Source organism: Lagopus muta, chromosome 35 (assembly GCF_023343835.1).
Source record: "Lagopus muta isolate bLagMut1 chromosome 35, bLagMut1 primary, whole genome shotgun sequence".
Lineage (NCBI taxonomy): Eukaryota > Metazoa > Chordata > Aves > Galliformes > Phasianidae > Lagopus > Lagopus muta.
The window spans coordinates 139,813-162,166 of record NC_064467.1 but is presented as its reverse complement, the minus strand read 5'-3'; the positions used below and the strand labels follow the sequence as shown (position 1 = coordinate 162,166).

Sequence of the window (22,354 nt, the reverse complement as noted above, 5' to 3'; positions counted from 1 at the left end):
TTCTATGAAAATAAGGGATATTTAAGGGGAAAAACAGGGATTTCTATGAAAATAAGGGATATTTAAGGGGAAAAACAGGGATTTCTATGAAAATAAGGGATATTTAAGGTTAAAAACAGGGATTTCTGGGAAAATAAGGGATATTTAAGGTGAAAAACAGGGATTTCTATGAAAATAAGGGATATTTAAGGGGAAAAACAGGGATTTCTATGAAAATAAGGGATATTTAAGGTGAAAAACAGGGATTTCTGGGAAAATAAGGGATATTTAAGGTTAAAAACAGGGATTTCTATGAAAATAAGGGATATTTAAGGTTAAAAACAGGGATTTCTATGAAAATAAGGGATATTTAAGGTGAAAAACAGGGATTTCAATGAAAATAAGGGATATTTAAGGTTAAAAACAGGGATTTCTGGGAAAATAAGGGATATTTAAGGTGAAAAACAGGGATTTCTATGAAAATAAGGGATATTTAAGGGGAAAAACAGGGATTTCTATGAAAATAAGGGATATTTAAGGTTGAAAACAGGGATTTCTATGAAAATAAGGGATATTTAAGGTTAAAAACAGGGATTTCTGGGAAAATAAGGGATATTTAAGGGGAAAAACAGGGATTTCTATGAAAATAAGGGATATTTAAGGGGAAAAACAGGGATTTCTGGGAAAATAAGGGATATTTAAGGTGAAAAACAGGGATTTCTGGGAAAATAAGGGATATTTAAGGTGAAAAACAGGGATTTCTATGAAAATAAGGGATATTTAAGGGGAAAAACAGGGATTTCTGGGAAAATAAGGGATATTTAAGGTGAAAAACAGGGATTTCTGGGAAAATAAGGGATATTTAAGGTGAAAAACAGGGATTTCTATGAAAATAAGGGATATTTAAGGGGAAAAAACAGGGATTTCTATGAAAATAAGGGATATTTAAGGTGAAAAACAGGGATTTCTGGGAAAATAAGGGATATTTAAGGTTAAAAACAGGGATTTCTATGAAAATAAGGGATATTTAAGGTTAAAAACAGGGATTTCTATGAAAATAAGGGATATTTAAGGTGAAAAACAGGGATTTCAATGAAAATAAGGGATATTTAAGGTTAAAAACAGGGATTTCTGGGAAAATAAGGGATATTTAAGGTTAAAAACAGGGATTTCTATGAAAATAAGGGATATTTAAGGGGAAAAACAGGGATTTCTATGAAAATAAGGGATATTTAAGGGGAAAAACAGGGATTTCTATGAAAATAAGGGATATTTAAGGGGAAAAACAGGGATTTCTATGAAAATAAGGGATATTTAAGGTGAAAAACAGGGATTTCTATGAAAATAAGGGATATTTAAGGTGAAAAACAGGGATTTCTATGAAAATAAGGGATATTTAAGGGGAAAAACAGGGATTTCTATGAAAATAAGGGATATTTAAGAGGAAAAACAGGGATTTCTATGAAAATAAGGGATATTTAAGGTGAAAAACAGGGATTTCTATGAAAATAAGGGATATTTAAGGTTAAAAACAGGGATTTCTATGAAAATAAGGGATATTTAAGGGGAAAAACAGGAATTTCTATGAAAATAAGGGATATTTAAGGTGAAAAACAGGGATTTCTATGAAAATAAGGGATATTTAAGGTGAAAAACAGGGATTTCTATGAAAATAAGGGATATTTAAGGTGAAAAACAGGGATTTCTATGAAAATAAGGGATATTTAAGGGGAAAAACAGGGATTTCTATGAAAATAAGCGATATTTAGGGGGAAAAACAGGGATTTCTATGAAAATAAGGGATATTTAAGGGGAAAAACAGGGATTTCTATGAAAATAAGGGATATTTAAGGGGAAAAACAGGGATTTCTATGAAAATAAGGGATATTTAAGGTTAAAAACAGGGATTTCTGGGAAAATAAGGGATATTTAAGGTGAAAAACAGGGATTTCTATGAAAATAAGGGATATTTAAGGGGAAAAACAGGGATTTCTATGAAAATAAGGGATATTTAAGGTGAAAAACAGGGATTTCTGGGAAAATAAGGGATATTTAAGGTTAAAAACAGGGATTTCTATGAAAATAAGGGATATTTAAGGTTAAAAACAGGGATTTCTATGAAAATAAGGGATATTTAAGGTGAAAAACAGGGATTTCAATGAAAATAAGGGATATTTAAGGTTAAAAACAGGGATTTCTGGGAAAATAAGGGATATTTAAGGGGAAAAACAGGGATTTCTATGAAAATAAGGGATATTTAAGGGGAAAAACAGGGATTTCTATGAAAATAAGGGATATTTAAGGTGAAAAACAGGGATTTCTATGAAAATAAGGGATATTTAATGTTAAAAACAGGGATTTCTATGAAAATAAGGGATATTTAAGGGGAAAAACGGGGATTTCTGGGAAAATAAGGGATATTTAAGGTGAAAAACAGGGATTTCTGGGAAAATAAGGGATATTTAAGGGGAAAAACAGGGATTTCTATGAAAATAAGGGATATTTAAGGTGAAAAACAGGTATTTCTATGAAAATAAGGGATATTTAAGGTTAAAAACAGGGATTTCTATGAAAATAAGGGATATTTAAGGTTATAAACAGGCATTTCTATGAAAATAAGGGATATTTAAGGTTAAAAACAGGCATTTCTATGAAAATAAGGGATATTTAAGGGGAAAAACAGGGATTTCTATGAAAATAAAGGATATTTAAGTGGAAAAACAGGGATTTCTATGAAAATAAGGGATATTTAAGGTGAAAAACAGGGATTTCTGGGAAAATAAGGGATATTTAAGGTGAAAAACAGGGATTTCTATGAAAATAAGGGATATTTAAGGTTAAAAACAGGGATTTCTGGGAAAATAAGGGATATTTAAGGGGAAAAACAGGGATTTCTGTGAAAATAAGGGATATTTAAGGTTAAAAACAGGGATTTCTGGGAAAATAAGGGATATTTAAGGTTAAAAACAGGGATTTCTATGAAAATAAGGGATATTTAAGGTTAAAAACAGGGATTTCTATGAAAATAAGGGATATTTAAGGTTAAAAACAGGGATTTCTATGAAAATAAGGGATATTTAAGGTTAAAAACAGGGATTTCTATGAAAATAAGGGATATTTAAGGTTAAAAAAAGGGATTTCTGGGAAAATAAGGGATATTTAAGGTTAAAAACAGGGATTTCTATGAAAATAAGGGATATTTAAGGGGAAAAACAGGGATTTCTGGGAAAATAAGGGATATTTAACGTGAATAACAGGGATTTCTATGAAAATAAGGGATATTTAAGGTTAAAAACAGGGATTTCTATGAAAATAAGGGATATTTAAGGGGAAAAACAGGGATTTCTATGAAAATAAGGGATATTTAAGGTGAAAAACAGGGATTTCTGGGAAAATAAGGGATATTTAAGGTTAAAAACAGGGATTTCTGGGAAAATAAGGGATATTTAAGGGGAAAAACAGGGATTTCTATGAAAATAAGCGATATTTAAGGGGAAAAACAGGGATTTCTATGAAAATAAGGGATGTTTAAGGGGAAAAACAGGGATTTCTATGAAAATAAGGGATATTTAAGGTTAAAAACAGGGATTTCTGGGAAAATAAGGGATATTTAAGGTTAAAAACAGGGATTTCTGTGACATTAAGGGATATTTAAGGTTAAAAACAGGGATTTCTGGGAAAATAAGGGATATTTAAGGTTAAAAACAGGGATTTCTGGGAAAATAAGGGATATTTAAGGGGAAAAAACAGGGATTTCTATGAAAATAAGGGATATTTAAGGTTAAAAACAGGGATTTCTATGAAAATAAGGGATATTTAAGGTTATAAACAGGCATTTCTATGAAAATAAGGGATATTTAAGGTTAAAAACAGGGATTTCTATGAAAATAAGGGATATTTAAGGGGAAAAACAGGGATTTCTATGAAAATAAAGGATATTTAAGTGGAAAAACAGGGATTTCTATGAAAATAAGGGATATTTAAGGTGAAAAACAGGGATTTCTGGGAAAATAAGGGATATTTAAGGTGAAAAACAGGGATTTCTATGAAAATAAGGGATATTTAAGGTTAAAAACAGGGATTTCTATGAAAATAAGGGATATTTAAGGTTAAAAACAGGGATTTCTATGAAAATAAGGGATATTTAAGGTTAAAAACAGGGATTTCTATGAAAATAAGGGATATTTAAGGTTAAAAACAGGGATTTCTATGAAAATAAGGGATATTTAAGGTTAAAAAAAGGGATTTCTGGGAAAATAAGGGATATTTAAGGTTAAAAACAGGGATTTCTATGAAAATAAGGGATATTTAAGGGGAAAAAACAGGGATTTCTGGGAAAATAAGGGATATTTAAGGTGAAAAACAGGGAATTCTATGAAAATAAGGGATATTTAAGGGGAAAAACAGGGATTTCTATGAAAATAAGGGATATTTAAGGTGAAAAACAGGGATTTCTATGAAAATAAGGGATATTTAAGGGGAAAAACAGGGATTTCTATGAAAATAAGGGATATTTAAGGTGAAAAACAGGGATTTCTATGAAAATAAGGGATATTTAATGTTAAAAACAGGGATTTCTGGGAAAATAAGGGATATTTAAGGTTAAAAACAGGGATTTCTATGAAAATAAGGGATATTTAAGGGGAAAAACAGGGATTTCTGGGAAAATAAGGGATATTTAAGGGGAAAAACAGGGATTTCTATGAAAATAAGGGATATTTAAGGTTAAAAACAGGGATTTCTATGAAAATAAGGGATATTTAAGGTGAAAAACAGGGATTTCTATGAAAATAAGGGATATTTAAGGTTGAAAACAGGGATTTCTATGAAAATAAGGGATATTTAAGGTTAAAAACAGGGATTTCTGGGAAAATAAGGGATATTTAAGGGGAAAAACAGGGATTTCTATGAAAATAAGGGATATTTAAGGGGAAAAACAGGGATTTCTGGGAAAATAAGGGATATTTAAGGTGAAAAACAGGGATTTCTGGGAAAATAAGGGATATTTAAGGTGAAAAACAGGGATTTCTATGAAAATAAGGGATATTTAAGGGGAAAAAACAGGGATTTCTGGGAAAATAAGGGATATTTAAGGTGAAAAACAGGGATTTCTGGGAAAATAAGGGATATTTAAGGTGAAAAACAGGGATTTCTATGAAAATAAGGGATATTTAAGGGGAAAAACAGGGATTTCTATGAAAATAAGGGATATTTAAGGTGAAAAACAGGGATTTCTGGGAAAATAAGGGATATTTAAGGTTAAAAACAGGGATTTCTATGAAAATAAGGGATATTTAAGGTTAAAAACAGGGATTTCTATGAAAATAAGGGATATTTAAGGTGAAAAACAGGGATTTCAATGAAAATAAGGGATATTTAAGGTTAAAAACAGGGATTTCTGGGAAAATAAGGGATATTTAAGGTTAAAAACAGGGATTTCTATGAAAATAAGGGATATTTAAGGGGAAAAACAGGGATTTCTATGAAAATAAGGGATATTTAAGGGGAAAAACAGGGATTTCTATGAAAATAAGGGATATTTAAGGGGAAAAACAGGGATTTCTATGAAAATAAGGGATATTTAAGGTGAAAAACAGGGATTTCTATGAAAATAAGGGATATTTAAGGTGAAAAACAGGGATTTCTATGAAAATAAGGGATATTTAAGGGGAAAAACAGGGATTTCTATGAAAATAAGGGATATTTAAGGGGAAAAACAGGGATTTCTATGAAAATAAGGGATATTTAAGGTGAAAAACAGGGATTTCTATGAAAATAAGGGATATTTAAGGTTAAAAACAGGGATTTCTATGAAAATAAGGGATATTTAAGGGGAAAAACAGGAATTTCTATGAAAATAAGGGATATTTAAGGTGAAAAACAGGGATTTCTATGAAAATAAGGGATATTTAAGGTGAAAAACAGGGATTTCTATGAAAATAAGGGATATTTAAGGTGAAAAACAGGGATTTCTATGAAAATAAGGGATATTTAAGGGGAAAAACAGGGATTTCTATGAAAATAAGCGATATTTAGGGGGAAAAACAGGGATTTCTATGAAAATAAGGGATATTTAAGGGGAAAAACAGGGATTTCTATGAAAATAAGGGATATTTAAGGGGAAAAACAGGGATTTCTATGAAAATAAGGGATATTTAAGGTTAAAAACAGGGATTTCTGGGAAAATAAGGGATATTTAAGGTGAAAAACAGGGATTTCTATGAAAATAAGGGATATTTAAGGGGAAAAACAGGGATTTCTATGAAAATAAGGGATATTTAAGGTGAAAAACAGGGATTTCTGGGAAAATAAGGGATATTTAAGGTTAAAAACAGGGATTTCTATGAAAATAAGGGATATTTAAGGTTAAAAACAGGGATTTCTATGAAAATAAGGGATATTTAAGGTGAAAAACAGGGATTTCAATGAAAATAAGGGATATTTAAGGTTAAAAACAGGGATTTCTGGGAAAATAAGGGATATTTAAGGGGAAAAACAGGGATTTCTATGAAAATAAGGGATATTTAAGGGGAAAAACAGGGATTTCTATGAAAATAAGGGATATTTAAGGTGAAAAACAGGGATTTCTATGAAAATAAGGGATATTTAATGTTAAAAACAGGGATTTCTATGAAAATAAGGGATATTTAAGGGGAAAAACAGGGATTTCTATGAAAATAAGCGATAATTAAGGTTAAAAACAGGGATTTCTGGGAAAATAAGGGATATTTAAGGGGAAAAACAGGGATTTCTGGGAAAATAAGGGATATTTAAGGTTAAAAACAGGGATTTCTATGAAAATAAGGGATATTTAAGGGGAAAAAACATGGATTTCTATGAAAATAAGGGATATTTAAGGTTAAAATCAGGGATTTCTATGAAAATAAGGGATATTTAAGGTGAAAAACAGGGATTTCTATGAAAATAAGCGATATTTAAGGGGAAAAACAGGGAATTCTGGGAAAATAAGGGATATTTAAGGTTAAAAACAGGGATTTCTATGAAAATAAGGGATATTTAAGGTTAAAAACAGGGATTTCTATGAAAATAAGGGATATTTAAGGGGAAAAACAGGGATTTCTATGAAAATAAGGGATATTTAAGGTTAAAAACAGGGATTTCTATGAAAATAAGGGATATTTAAGGTGAAAAACAGGGATTTCTGTGAAAATAAGGGATATTTAAGGTGAAAAACAGGGATTTCTGGGAAAATAAGGGATATTTAAGGTGAAAAACAGGGATTTCTATGAAAATAAGGGATATTTAAGGTGAAAAACAGGGATTTCTGGGAAAATAAGGGATATTTAAGGTGAAAAACAGGGATTTCTGGGAAAATAAGGGATATTTAAGGGGAAAAACAGGGATTTCTGGGAAAATAAGGGATATTTAAGGTTAAAAACAGGGATTTCTATGAAAATAAGGGATATTTAAGGTTAAAAACAGGGATTTCTATGAAAATAAGGGATATTTAAGGTTAAAAACAGGGATTTCCATGAAAATAAGGGATATTTAAGGGGAAAAACAGGGAATTCTGGGAAAATAAGGGATATTTAAGGGGAAAAACAGGGATTTCTATGAAAATAAGGGATATTTAAGGTTAAAAACAGGGATTTCTGGGAAAATAAGGGATATGTAACGGGAAAAACAGGGATTTCTATGAAAATAAGGGATATTTAAGGGGAAAAAACAGGGATTTCTATGAAAATAAGGGATATTTAAGGTTAAAAACAGGGATTTCTATGAAAATAAGGGATATTTAAGGGGAAAAACAGGGATTTCTATGAAAATAAGGGATATTTAAGGGGAAAAACAGGGATTTCTATGAAAATAAGGGATATTTAAGGTGAAAAACAGGGATTTCTGTGAAAATAAGGGATATTTAAGGGGAAAAACAGGGATTTCTGTGAAAATAAGGGATGTTTAAGGTTAAAAACAGGGATTTCTATGAAAATAAGGGATATTTAAGGGGAAAAACAGGGATTTCTGGGAAAATAAGCGATATTTAACGTGAATAACAGGGATTTCTATGAAAATAAGGGATATTTAAGGGGAAAAACAGGGATTTCTATGAAAATAAGGGATATTTAAGGGGAAAAAACAGGGATTTCTGGGAAAATAAGGGATATTTAAGGGGAAAAACAGGGATTTCTATGAAAATAAGGGATATTTAAGGGGAAAAACTGGGATTTCTGGGAAAATAAGGGATATTTAAGGTTAAAAACAGGGATTTCTATGAAAATAAGGGATATTTAAGGGGAAAAACAGGGATTTCTATGAAAATAAGGGATATTTAAGTGGAAAAAACAGGGATTTCTATGAAAATAAGGGATATTTAAGGGGAAAAACAGGGATTTCTATGAAAATAAGGGATATTTAAGGGAAAAAACAGGGATTTCTATGAAAATAAGGGATATTTAAGGGGAAAAACAGGGATTTCTATGAAAATAAGCGATATTTAAGGTGAAAAACAGGGATTTCTATGAAAATAAGGGATATTTAAGGGGAAAAACAGGGATTTCTATGAAAATAAGCGATATTTAAGGTGAAAAACAGGGATTTCTATGAAAATAAGGGATATTTAAGGTTAAAAACAGGGATTTCTATGAAAATAAGGGATATTTAAGGGGAAAAACAGGGATTTCTATGAAAATAAGCGATATTTAAGGTGAAAAACAGGGATTTCTATGAAAATAAGGGATATTTAAGGGGAAAAACAGGGATTTCTGGGAAAATAAGGGATATTTAAGGGGAAAAACAGGGATTTCTGGGAAAATAAGGGATATTTAAGGTGAAAAACAGGGATTTCTATGAAAATAAGGGATATTTAAGGTTAAAAACAGGGATTTCTATGAAAATAAGGGATATTTCAGGGGAAAAACGGGGATTTCTGGGAAAATAAGGGATATTTAAGGTTAAAAACAGGGATTTCTATGAAAATAAGGGATATTTAAGGTGAAAAACAGGGATTTCTATGAAAATAAGGGATATTTAAGGTTAAGAACAGGGATTTCTATGAAAATAAGGGATATTTAAGGTTAAAAACAGGGATTTCTGGGAAAATAAGGGATATTTAAGGTGAAAAACAGGGATTTCTATGAAAATAAGGGATATTTAAGGGGAAAAACAGGGATTTCTATGAAAATAAGGGATATTTAAGGTTAAGAACAGGGATTTCTATGAAAATAAGGGATATTTAAGGTGAAAAACAGGGATTTCTGGGAAAATAAGGGATATTTAAGGGGAAAAACAGGGATTTCTATGAAAATAAGGGATATTTAAGGGGAAAAAACAGGGATTTCTATGAAAATAAAGGATATTTAAGGTGAAAAACAGGGATTTCTATGAAAATAAGGGATATTTAAGGTTAAAAACAGGGATTTCTATGAAAATAAGGGATATTTAAGGGGAAAAACGGGGATTTCTGGGAAAATAAGGGATATTTAAGGTGAAAAACAGGGATTTCTGGGAAAATAAGGGATATTTAAGGGGAAAAACAGGGATTTCTATGAAAATAAGGGATATTTAAGGTGAAAAACAGGTATTTCTATGAAAATAAGGGATATTTAAGGTTAAAAACAGGGATTTCTATGAAAATAAGGGATATTTAAGGTTATAAACAGGCATTTCTATGAAAATAAGGGATATTTAAGGTTAAAAACAGGCATTTCTATGAAAATAAGGGATATTTAAGGGGAAAAACAGGGATTTCTATGAAAATAAAGGATATTTAAGTGGAAAAACAGGGATTTCTATGAAAATAAGGGATATTTAAGGTGAAAAACAGGGATTTCTGGGAAAATAAGGGATATTTAAGGTGAAAAACAGGGATTTCTATGAAAATAAGGGATATTTAAGGTTAAAAACAGGGATTTCTGGGAAAATAAGGGATATTTAAGGGGAAAAACAGGGATTTCTGTGAAAATAAGGGATATTTAAGGTTAAAAACAGGGATTTCTATGAAAATAAGGGATATTTAAGGTTAAAAACAGGGATTTCTATGAAAATAAGGGATATTTAAGGTTAAAAACAGGGATTTCTATGAAAATAAGGGATATTTAAGGTTAAAAACAGGGATTTCTATGAAAATAAGGGATATTTAAGGTTAAAAAAAGGGATTTCTGGGAAAATAAGGGATATTTAAGGTTAAAAACAGGGATTTCTATGAAAATAAGGGATATTTAAGGGGAAAAACAGGGATTTCTGGGAAAATAAGGGATATTTAAGGTGAAAAACAGGGAATTCTATGAAAATAAGGGATATTTAAGGGGAAAAACAGGGATTTCTATGAAAATAAGGGATATTTAAGGGGAAAAACAGGGATTTCTGGGAAAATAAGCGATATTTAACGTGAATAACAGGGATTTCTATGAAAATAAGGGATATTTAAGGTTAAAAACAGGGATTTCTATGAAAATAAGGGATATTTAAGGGGAAAAACAGGGATTTCTATGAAAATAAGGGATATTTAAGGGGAAAAACAGGGATTTCTATGAAAATAAGGGATATTTAAGGTGAAAAACAGGGATTTCTGGGAAAATAAGGGATATTTAAGGTTAAAAACAGGGATTTCTGGGAAAATAAGGGATATTTAAGGGGAAAAACAGGGATTTCTATGAAAATAAGCGATATTTAAGGGGAAAAACAGGGATTTCTATGAAAATAAGGGATGTTTAAGGGGAAAAACAGGGATTTCTATGAAAATAAGGGATATTTAAGGTTAAAAACAGGGATTTCTGGGAAAATAAGGGATATTTAAGGTTAAAAACAGGGATTTCTGTGACGTTAAGGGATATTTAAGGTTAAAAACAGGGATTTCTGGGAAAATAAGGGATATTTAAGGTTAAAAACAGGGATTTCTATGAAAATAAGGGATATTTAAGGGGAAAAACAGGGATTTCTATGAAAATAAGGGATATTTAAGGTTAAAAACAGGGATTTCTATGAAAATAAGGGATATTTAAGGTTATAAACAGGCATTTCTATGAAAATAAGGGATATTTAAGGTTAAAAACAGGCATTTCTATGAAAATAAGGGATATTTAAGGGGAAAAACAGGGATTTCTATGAAAATAAAGGATATTTAAGTGGAAAAACAGGGATTTCTATGAAAATAAGGGATATTTAAGGTGAAAAACAGGGATTTCTGGGAAAATAAGGGATATTTAAGGGGAAAAACAGGGATTTCTATGAAAATAAGGGATATTTAAGAGGAAAAACAGGGATTTCTATGAAAATAAGGGATATTTAAGGTGAAAAACAGGGATTTCTATGAAAATAAGGGATATTTAAGGTTAAAAACAGGGATTTCTATGAAAATAAGGGATATTTAAGGTTATAAACAGGAATTTCTATGAAAATAAGGGATATTTAAGGTGAAAAACAGGGATTTCTATGAAAATAAGGGATATTTAAGGTGAAAAACAGGGATTTCTATGAAAATAAGGGATATTTAAGGAGAAAAACAGGGATTTCTATGAAAATAAGGGATATTTAAGGGGAAAAACAGGGATTTCTATGAAAATAAGCGATATTTAGGGGGAAAAACAGGGATTTCTATGAAAATAAGGGATATTTAAGGGGAAAAACAGGGATTTCTATGAAAATAAGGGATATTTAAGGGGAAAAAACAGGGATTTCTATGAAAATAAGGGATATTTAAGGTTAAAAACAGGGATTTCTGGGAAAATAAGGGATATTTAAGGTGAAAAACAGGGATTTCTATGAAAATAAGGGATATTTAAGGGGAAAAACAGGGATTTCTATGAAAATAAGGGATATTTAAGGTGAAAAACAGGGATTTCTGGGAAAATAAGGGATATTTAAGGTTAAAAACAGGGATTTCTATGAAAATAAGGGATATTTAAGGTTAAAAACAGGGATTTCAATGAAAATAAGGGATATTTAAGGTTAAAAACAGGGATTTCTATGAAAATAAGGGATATTTAAGGTGAAAAACAGGGATTTCAATGAAAATAAGGGATATTTAAGGTTAAAAACAGGGATTTCTGGGAAAATAAGGGATATTTAAGGGGAAAAACAGGGATTTCTATGAAAATAAGGGATATTTAAGGGGAAAAACAGGGATTTCTATGAAAATAAGGGATATTTAAGGTGAAAAACAGGGATTTCTATGAAAATAAGGGATATTTAATGTTAAAAACAGGGATTTCTATGAAAATAAGGGATATTTAAGGGGAAAAACGGGGATTTCTGGGAAAATAAGGGATATTTAAGGTGAAAAACAGGGATTTCTGGGAAAATAAGGGATATTTAAGGGGAAAAACAGGGATTTCTATGAAAATAAGGGATATTTAAGGTGAAAAACAGGTATTTCTATGAAAATAAGGGATATTTAAGGTTAAAAACAGGGATTTCTATGAAAATAAGGGATATTTAAGGTTATAAACAGGCATTTCTATGAAAATAAGGGATATTTAAGGTTAAAAACAGGCATTTCTATGAAAATAAGGGATATTTAAGGGGAAAAACAGGGATTTCTATGAAAATAAAGGATATTTAAGTGGAAAAACAGGGATTTCTATGAAAATAAGGGATATTTAAGGTGAAAAACAGGGATTTCTGGGAAAATAAGGGATATTTAAGGTGAAAAACAGGGATTTCTATGAAAATAAGGGATATTTAAGGTTAAAAACAGGGATTTCTGGGAAAATAAGGGATATTTAAGGGGAAAAACAGGGATTTCTGTGAAAATAAGGGATATTTAAGGTTAAAAACAGGGATTTCTATGAAAATAAGGGATATTTAAGGTTAAAAACAGGGATTTCTATGAAAATAAGGGATATTTAAGGTTAAAAACAGGGATTTCTATGAAAATAAGGGATATTTAAGGTTAAAAACAGGGATTTCTATGAAAATAAGGGATATTTAAGGTTAAAAAAAGGGATTTCTGGGAAAATAAGGGATATTTAAGGTTAAAAACAGGGATTTCTATGAAAATAAGGGATATTTAAGGGGAAAAACAGGGATTTCTGGGAAAATAAGGGATATTTAAGGTGAAAAACAGGGAATTCTATGAAAATAAGGGATATTTAAGGGGAAAAACAGGGATTTCTATGAAAATAAGGGATATTTAAGGGGAAAAACAGGGATTTCTGGGAAAATAAGGGATATTTAAGGTTAAAAACAGGGATTTCTGGGAAAATAAGGGATATTTAAGGGGAAAAACAGGGATTTCTATGAAAATAAGCGATATTTAAGGGGAAAAACAGGGATTTCTATGAAAATAAGGGATGTTTAAGGGGAAAAACAGGGATTTCTATGAAAATAAGGGATATTTAAGGTTAAAAACAGGGATTTCTGGGAAAATAAGGGATATTTAAGGTTAAAAACAGGGATTTCTGTGACATTAAGGGATATTTAAGGTTAAAAACAGGGATTTCTGGGAAAATAAGGGATATTTAAGGTTAAAAACAGGGATTTCTATGAAAATAAGGGATATTTAAGGGGAAAAACAGGGATTTCTATGAAAATAAGGGATATTTAAGGTTAAAAACAGGGATTTCTATGAAAATAAGGGATATTTAAGGTTATAAACAGGCATTTCTATGAAAATAAGGGATATTTAAGGTTAAAAACAGGCATTTCTATGAAAATAAGGGATATTTAAGGGGAAAAACAGGGATTTCTATGAAAATAAAGGATATTTAAGTGGAAAAACAGGGATTTCTATGAAAATAAGGGATATTTAAGGTGAAAAACAGGGATTTCTGGGAAAATAAGGGATATTTAAGGTGAAAAACAGGGATTTCTATGAAAATAAGGGATATTTAAGGTTAAAAACAGGGATTTCTGGGAAAATAAGGGATATTTAAGGGGAAAAAACAGGGATTTCTGTGAAAATAAGGGATATTTAAGGTTAAAAACAGGGATTTCTATGAAAATAAGGGATATTTAAGGTTAAAAACAGGGATTTCTATGAAAATAAGGGATATTTAAGGTTAAAAACAGGGATTTCTATGAAAATAAGGGATATTTAAGGTTAAAAACAGGGATTTCTATGAAAATAAGGGATATTTAAGGTTAAAAAAAGGGATTTCTGGGAAAATAAGGGATATTTAAGGTTAAAAACAGGGATTTCTATGAAAATAAGGGATATTTAAGGGGAAAAACAGGGATTTCTGGGAAAATAAGGGATATTTAAGGTGAAAAACAGGGAATTCTATGAAAATAAGGGATATTTAAGGGGAAAAACAGGGATTTCTATGAAAATAAGGGATATTTAAGGTGAAAAACAGGGATTTCTGGGAAAATAAGCGATATTTAACGTGAATAACAGGGATTTCTATGAAAATAAGGGATATTTAAGGTTAAAAACAGGGATTTCTATGAAAATAAGGGATATTTAAGGGGAAAAACAGGGATTTCTATGAAAATAAGGGATATTTAAGGTGAAAAACAGGGATTTCTATGAAAATAAGGGATATTTAATGTTAAAAACAGGGATTTCTGGGAAAATAAGGGATATTTAAGGTTAAAAACAGGGATTTCTATGAAAATAAGGGATATTTAAGGGGAAAAACAGGGATTTCTGGGAAAATAAGGGATATTTAAGGGGAAAAACAGGGATTTCTATGAAAATAAGGGATATTTAAGGTTAAAAACAGGGATTTCTATGAAAATAAGGGATATTTAAGGTGAAAAACAGGGATTTCTATGAAAATAAGGGATATTTAAGGTTGAAAACAGGGATTTCTATGAAAATAAGGGATATTTAAGGTTAAAAACAGGGATTTCTGGGAAAATAAGGGATATTTAAGGGGAAAAACAGGGATTTCTATGAAAATAAGGGATATTTAAGGGGAAAAACAGGGATTTCTGGGAAAATAAGGGATATTTAAGGTGAAAAACAGGGATTTCTGGGAAAATAAGGGATATTTAAGGTGAAAAACAGGGATTTCTATGAAAATAAGGGATATTTAAGGGGAAAAACAGGGATTTCTGGGAAAATAAGGGATATTTAAGGTGAAAAACAGGGATTTCTGGGAAAATAAGGGATATTTAAGGTGAAAAACAGGGATTTCTATGAAAATAAGGGATATTTAAGGGGAAAAACAGGGATTTCTATGAAAATAAGGGATATTTAAGGTGAAAAACAGGGATTTCTGGGAAAATAAGGGATATTTAAGGTTAAAAACAGGGATTTCTATGAAAATAAGGGATATTTAAGGTTAAAAACAGGGATTTCTATGAAAATAAGGGATATTTAAGGTGAAAAACAGGGATTTCAATGAAAATAAGGGATATTTAAGGTTAAAAACAGGGATTTCTGGGAAAATAAGGGATATTTAAGGTTAAAAACAGGGATTTCTATGAAAATAAGGGATATTTAAGGGGAAAAACAGGGATTTCTATGAAAATAAGGGATATTTAAGGGGAAAAACAGGGATTTCTATGAAAATAAGGGATATTTAAGGGGAAAAACAGGGATTTCTATGAAAATAAGGGATATTTAAGGTGAAAAACAGGGATTTCTATGAAAATAAGGGATATTTAAGGTGAAAAACAGGGATTTCTATGAAAATAAGGGATATTTAAGGGGAAAAACAGGGATTTCTATGAAAATAAGGGATATTTAAGGGGAAAAACAGGGATTTCTATGAAAATAAGGGATATTTAAGGTGAAAAACAGGGATTTCTATGAAAATAAGGGATATTTAAGGTTAAAAACAGGGATTTCTATGAAAATAAGGGATATTTAAGGGGAAAAACAGGAATTTCTATGAAAATAAGGGATATTTAAGGTGAAAAACAGGGATTTCTATGAAAATAAGGGATATTTAAGGTGAAAAACAGGGATTTCTATGAAAATAAGGGATATTTAAGGTGAAAAAACAGGGATTTCTATGAAAATAAGGGATATTTAAGGGGAAAAACAGGGATTTCTATGAAAATAAGCGATATTTAGGGGGAAAAACAGGGATTTCTATGAAAATAAGGGATATTTAAGGGGAAAAACAGGGATTTCTATGAAAATAAGGGATATTTAAGGGGAAAAACAGGGATTTCTATGAAAATAAGGGATATTTAAGGTTAAAAACAGGGATTTCTGGGAAAATAAGGGATATTTAAGGTGAAAAACAGGGATTTCTATGAAAATAAGGGATATTTAAGGGGAAAAACAGGGATTTCTATGAAAATAAGGGATATTTAAGGTGAAAAACAGGGATTTCTGGGAAAATAAGGGATATTTAAGGTTAAAAACAGGGATTTCTATGAAAATAAGGGATATTTAAGGTTAAAAACAGGGATTTCTATGAAAATAAGGGATATTTAAGGTGAAAAACAGGGATTTCAATGAAAATAAGGGATATTTAAGGTTAAAAACAGGGATTTCTGGGAAAATAAGGGATATTTAAGGGGAAAAACAGGGATTTCTATGAAAATAAGGGATATTTAAGGGGAAAAACAGGGATTTCTATGAAAATAAGGGATATTTAAGGTGAAAAACAGGGATTTCTATGAAAATAAGGGATATTTAATGTTAAAAACAGGGATTTCTATGAAAATAAGGGATATTTAAGGGGAAAAAACAGGGATTTCTATGAAAATAAGCGATAATTAAGGTTAAAAACAGGGATTTCTGGGAAAATAAGGGATATTTAAGGGGAAAAACAGGGATTTCTGGGAAAATAAGGGATATTTAAGGTTAAAAACAGGGATTTCTATGAAAATAAGGGATATTTAAGGGGAAAAACATGGATTTCTATGAAAATAAGGGATATTTAAGGTTAAAATCAGGGATTTCTATGAAAATAAGGGATATTTAAGGTGAAAAACAGGGATTTCTATGAAAATAAGCGATATTTAAGGGGAAAAACAGGGAATTCTGGGAAAATAAGGGATATTTAAGGTTAAAAACAGGGATTTCTATGAAAATAAGGGATATTTAAGGTTAAAAACAGGGATTTCTATGAAAATAAGGGATATTTAAGGGGAAAAACAGGGATTTCTATGAAAATAAGGGATATTTAAGGTTAAAAACAGGGATTTCTATGAAAATAAGGGATATTTAAGGTGAAAAACAGGGATTTCTGTGAAAATAAGGGATATTTAAGGTGAAAAACAGGGATTTCTGGGAAAATAAGGGATATTTAAGGTGAAAAACAGGGATTTCTATGAAAATAAGGGATATTTAAGGTGAAAAACAGGGATTTCTGGGAAAATAAGGGATATTTAAGGTGAAAAACAGGGATTTCTGGGAAAATAAGGGATATTTAAGGGGAAAAACAGGGATTTCTGGGAAAATAAGGGATATTTAAGGTTAAAAACAGGGATTTCTATGAAAATAAGGGATATTTAAGGTTAAAAACAGGGATTTCTATGAAAATAAGGGATATTTAAGGTTAAAAACAGGGATTTCCATGAAAATAAGGGATATTTAAGGGGAAAAACAGGGAATTCTGGGAAAATAAGGGATATTTAAGGGGAAAAACAGGGATTTCTATGAAAATAAGGGATATTTAAGGTTAAAAACAGGGATTTCTGGGAAAATAAGGGATATGTAACGGGAAAAACAGGGATTTCTATGAAAATAAGGGATATTTAAGGGGAAAAACAGGGATTTCTATGAAAATAAGGGATATTTAAGGTTAAAAACAGGGATTTCTATGAAAATAAGGGATATTTAAGGGGAAAAACAGGGATTTCTATGAAAATAAGGGATATTTAAGGGGAAAAACAGGGATTTCTATGAAAATAAGGGATATTTAAGGTGAAAAACAGGGATTTCTGTGAAAATAAGGGATATTTAAGGGGAAAAACAGGGATTTCTGTGAAAATAAGGGATGTTTAAGGTTAAAAACAGGGATTTCTATGAAAATAAGGGATATTTAAGGGGAAAAACAGGGATTTCTGTGAAAATAAGGGATATTTAAGGGGAAAAACAGGGATTTCTGTGAAAATAAGGGATATTTAAGGGGAAAAACAGGGATTTCTATGAAAATAAGGGATATTTAAGGGGAAAAACAGGGATTTCTGGGAAAATAAGGGATATTTAAGGGGAAAAACAGGGATTTCTATGAAAATAAGGGATATTTAAGGGGAAAAACTGGGATTTCTGGGAAAATAAGGGATATTTAAGGTTAAAAACAGGGATTTCTATGAAAATAAGGGATATTTAAGGGGAAAAACAGGGATTTCTATGAAAATAAGGGATATTTAAGTGGAAAAACAGGGATTTCTATGAAAATAAGGGATATTTAAGGGGAAAAACAGGGATTTCTATGAAAATAAGGGATATTTAAGGGAAAAAACAGGGATTTCTATGAAAATAAGGGATATTTAAGGGGAAAAACAGGGATTTCTATGAAAATAAGCGATATTTAAGGTGAAAAACAGGGATTTCTATGAAAATAAGGGATATTTAAGGGGAAAAACAGGGATTTCTATGAAAATAAGCGATATTTAAGGTGAAAAACAGGGATTTCTATGAAAATAAGGGATATTTAAGGTTAAAAACAGGGATTTCTATGAAAATAAGGGATATTTAAGGGGAAAAACAGGGATTTCTATGAAAATAAGCGATATTTAAGGTGAAAAACAGGGATTTCTATGAAAATAAGGGATATTTAAGGGGAAAAACAGGGATTTCTGGGAAAATAAGGGATATTTAAGGGGAAAAACAGGGATTTCTGGGAAAATAAGGGATATTTAAGGTGAAAAACAGGGATTTCTATGAAAATAAGGGATATTTAAGGTTAAAAACAGGGATTTCTATGAAAATAAGGGATATTTCAGGGGAAAAACGGGGATTTCTGGGAAAATAAGGGATATTTAAGGTTAAAAACAGGGATTTCTATGAAAATAAGGGATATTTAAGGTGAAAAACAGGGATTTCTATGAAAATAAGGGATATTTAAGGTTAAGAACAGGGATTTCTATGAAAATAAGGGATATTTAAGGTTAAAAACAGGGATTTCTGGGAAAATAAGGGATATTTAAGGTGAAAAACAGGGATTTCTATGAAAATAAGGGATATTTAAGGGGAAAAACAGGGATTTCTATGAAAATAAGGGATATTTAAGGTTAAGAACAGGGATTTCTATGAAAATAAGGGATATTTAAGGTGAAAAACAGGGATTTCTGGGAAAATAAGGGATATTTAAGGGGAAAAACAGGGATTTCTATGAAAATAAGGGATATTTAAGGGGAAAAACAGGGATTTCTATGAAAATAAAGGATATTTAAGGTGAAAAACAGGGATTTCTATGAAAATAAGGGATATTTAAGGTTAAAAACAGGGATTTCTATGAAAATAAGGGATATTTAAGGGGAAAAACGGGGATTTCTGGGAAAATAAGGGATATTTAAGGTGAAAAACAGGGATTTCTGGGAAAATAAGGGATATTTAAGGGGAAAAACAGGGATTTCTATGAAAATAAGGGATATTTAAGGTGAAAAACAGGTATTTCTATGAAAATAAGGGATATTTAAGGTTAAAAACAGGGATTTCTATGAAAATAAGGGATATTTAAGGTTATAAACAGGCATTTCTATGAAAATAAGGGATATTTAAGGTTAAAAACAGGCATTTCTATGAAAATAAGGGATATTTAAGGGGAAAAACAGGGATTTCTATGAAAATAAAGGATATTTAAGTGGAAAAACAGGGATTTCTATGAAAATAAGGGATATTTAAGGTGAAAAACAGGGATTTCTGGGAAAATAAGGGATATTTAAGGTGAAAAACAGGGATTTCTATGAAAATAAGGGATATTTAAGGTTAAAAACAGGGATTTCTGGGAAAATAAGGGATATTTAAGGGGAAAAACAGGGATTTCTGTGAAAATAAGGGATATTTAAGGTTAAAAACAGGGATTTCTATGAAAATAAGGGATATTTAAGGTTAAAAACAGGGATTTCTATGAAAATAAGGGATATTTAAGGTTAAAAACAGGGATTTCTATGAAAATAAGGGATATTTAAGGTTAAAAACAGGGATTTCTATGAAAATAAGGGATATTTAAGGTTAAAAAAAGGGATTTCTGGGAAAATAAGGGATATTTAAGGTTAAAAACAGGGATTTCTATGAAAATAAGGGATATTTAAGGGGAAAAACAGGGATTTCTGGGAAAATAAGGGATATTTAAGGTGAAAAACAGGGAATTCTATGAAAATAAGGGATATTTAAGGGGAAAAACAGGGATTTCTATGAAAATAAGGGATATTTAAGGGGAAAAACAGGGATTTCTGGGAAAATAAGCGATATTTAACGTGAATAACAGGGATTTCTATGAAAATAAGGGATATTTAAGGTTAAAAACAGGGATTTCTATGAAAATAAGGGATATTTAAGGGGAAAAACAGGGATTTCTATGAAAATAAGGGATATTTAAGGTGAAAAACAGGGATTTCTGGGAAAATAAGGGATATTTAAGGTTAAAAACAGGGATTTCTGGGAAAATAAGGGATATTTAAGGGGAAAAACAGGGATTTCTATGAAAATAAGCGATATTTAAGGGGAAAAACAGGGATTTCTATGAAAATAAGGGATGTTTAAGGGGAAAAACAGGGATTTCTATGAAAATAAGGGATATTTAAGGTTAAAAACAGGGATTTCTGGGAAAATAAGGGATATTTAAGGTTAAAAACAGGGATTTCTGTGACGTTAAGGGATATTTAAGGTTAAAAACAGGGATTTCTGGGAAAATAAGGGATATTTAAGGTTAAAAACAGGGATTTCTATGAAAATAAGGGATATTTAAGGGGAAAAACAGGGATTTCTATGAAAATAAGGGATATTTAAGGTTAAAAACAGGGATTTCTATGAAAATAAGGGATATTTAAGGTTATAAACAGGCATTTCTATGAAAATAAGGGATATTTAAGGTTAAAAACAGGCATTTCTATGAAAATAAGGGATATTTAAGGGGAAAAACAGGGATTTCTATGAAAATAAAGGATATTTAAGTGGAAAAACAGGGATTTCTATGAAAATAAGGGATATTTAAGGTGAAAAACAGGGATTTCTGGGAAAATAAGGGATATTTAAGGTGAAAAACAGGGATTTCTATGAAAATAAGGGATATTTAAGGTTAAAAACAGGGATTTCTGGGAAAATAAGGGATATTTAAGGGGAAAAACAGGGATTTCTGTGAAAATAAGGGATATTTAAGGTTAAAAACAGGGATTTCTATGAAAATAAGGGATATTTAAGGTTAAAAACAGGGATTTCTATGAAAATAAGGGATATTTAAGGTTAAAAACAGGGATTTCTATGAAAATAAGGGATATTTAAGGTTAAAAACAGGGATTTCTATGAAAATAAGGGATATTTAAGGTTAAAAAAAGGGATTTCTGGGAAAATAAGGGATATTTAAGGTTAAAAACAGGGATTTCTATGAAAATAAGGGATATTTAAGGGGAAAAACAGGGATTTCTGGGAAAATAAGGGATATTTAAGGTGAAAAACAGGGAATTCTATGAAAATAAGGGATATTTAAGGGGAAAAACAGGGATTTCTATGAAAATAAGGGATATTTAAGGGGAAAAACAGGGATTTCTGGAAAATAAGCGATATTTAACGTGAATAACAGGGATTTCTATGAAAATAAGGGATATTTAAGGTTAAAAACAGGGATTTCTATGAAAATAAGGGATATTTAAGGGGAAAAACAGGGATTTCTATGAAAATAAGGGATATTTAAGGTGAAAAACAGGGATTTCTGGGAAAATAAGGGATATTTAAGGTTAAAAACAGGGATTTCTGGGAAAATAAGGGATATTTAAGGGGAAAAACAGGGATTTCTATGAAAATAAGCGATATTTAAGGGGAAAAACAGGGATTTCTATGAAAATAAGGGATGTTTAAGGGGAAAAACAGGGATTTCTATGAAAATAAGGGATATTTAAGGTTAAAAACAGGGATTTCTGGGAAAATAAGGGATATTTAAGGTTAAAAACAGGGATTTCTGTGACATTAAGGGATATTTAAGGTTAAAAACAGGGATTTCTGGGAAAATAAGGGATATTTAAGGTTAAAAACAGGGATTTCTATGAAAATAAGGGATATTTAAGGTGAAAAACAGGGATTTCTATGAAAATAAGGGATATTTAAGGTGAAAAACAGGGATTTCTGGGAAAATAAGGGATATTTAAGGTGAAAAACAGGGATTTCTGGGAAAATAAGGGATATTTAAGGGGAAAAACAGGGATTTCTGGGAAAATAAGGGATATTTAAGGTTAAAAACAGGGATTTCTATGAAAATAAGGGATATTTAAGGTTAAAAACAGGGATTTCTATGAAAATAAGGGATATTTAAGGTTAAAAACAGGGATTTCCATGAAAATAAGGGATATTTAAGGGGAAAAACAGGGAATTCTGGGAAAATAAGGGATATTTAAGGGGAAAAACAGG

At 30.6% G+C, this 22,354-nt stretch overlaps 1 long non-coding RNA gene across 3 annotated transcripts; it reads left to right on the top strand.

Moving 5' to 3' along the window:
- The first annotated feature begins 8,156 nt into the window (after positions 1-8,156).
- On the top strand, positions 8,157-22,077 carry LOC125686349 (uncharacterized). Of its 3 annotated transcripts, none has more exons than XR_007373778.1 (3): positions 8,157-8,890; positions 18,613-19,227; positions 22,056-22,077. It is a non-coding gene; the product is annotated as an uncharacterized LOC125686349 (long non-coding RNA). The 3 variants fall into 3 exon arrangements; XR_007373777.1 differs by lacking the exon at positions 22,056-22,077 and adding an exon at positions 21,769-21,916; XR_007373779.1 differs by lacking the exon at positions 22,056-22,077 and adding an exon at positions 20,458-20,489.
- Positions 22,078-22,354: the final 277 nt, after the last annotated feature.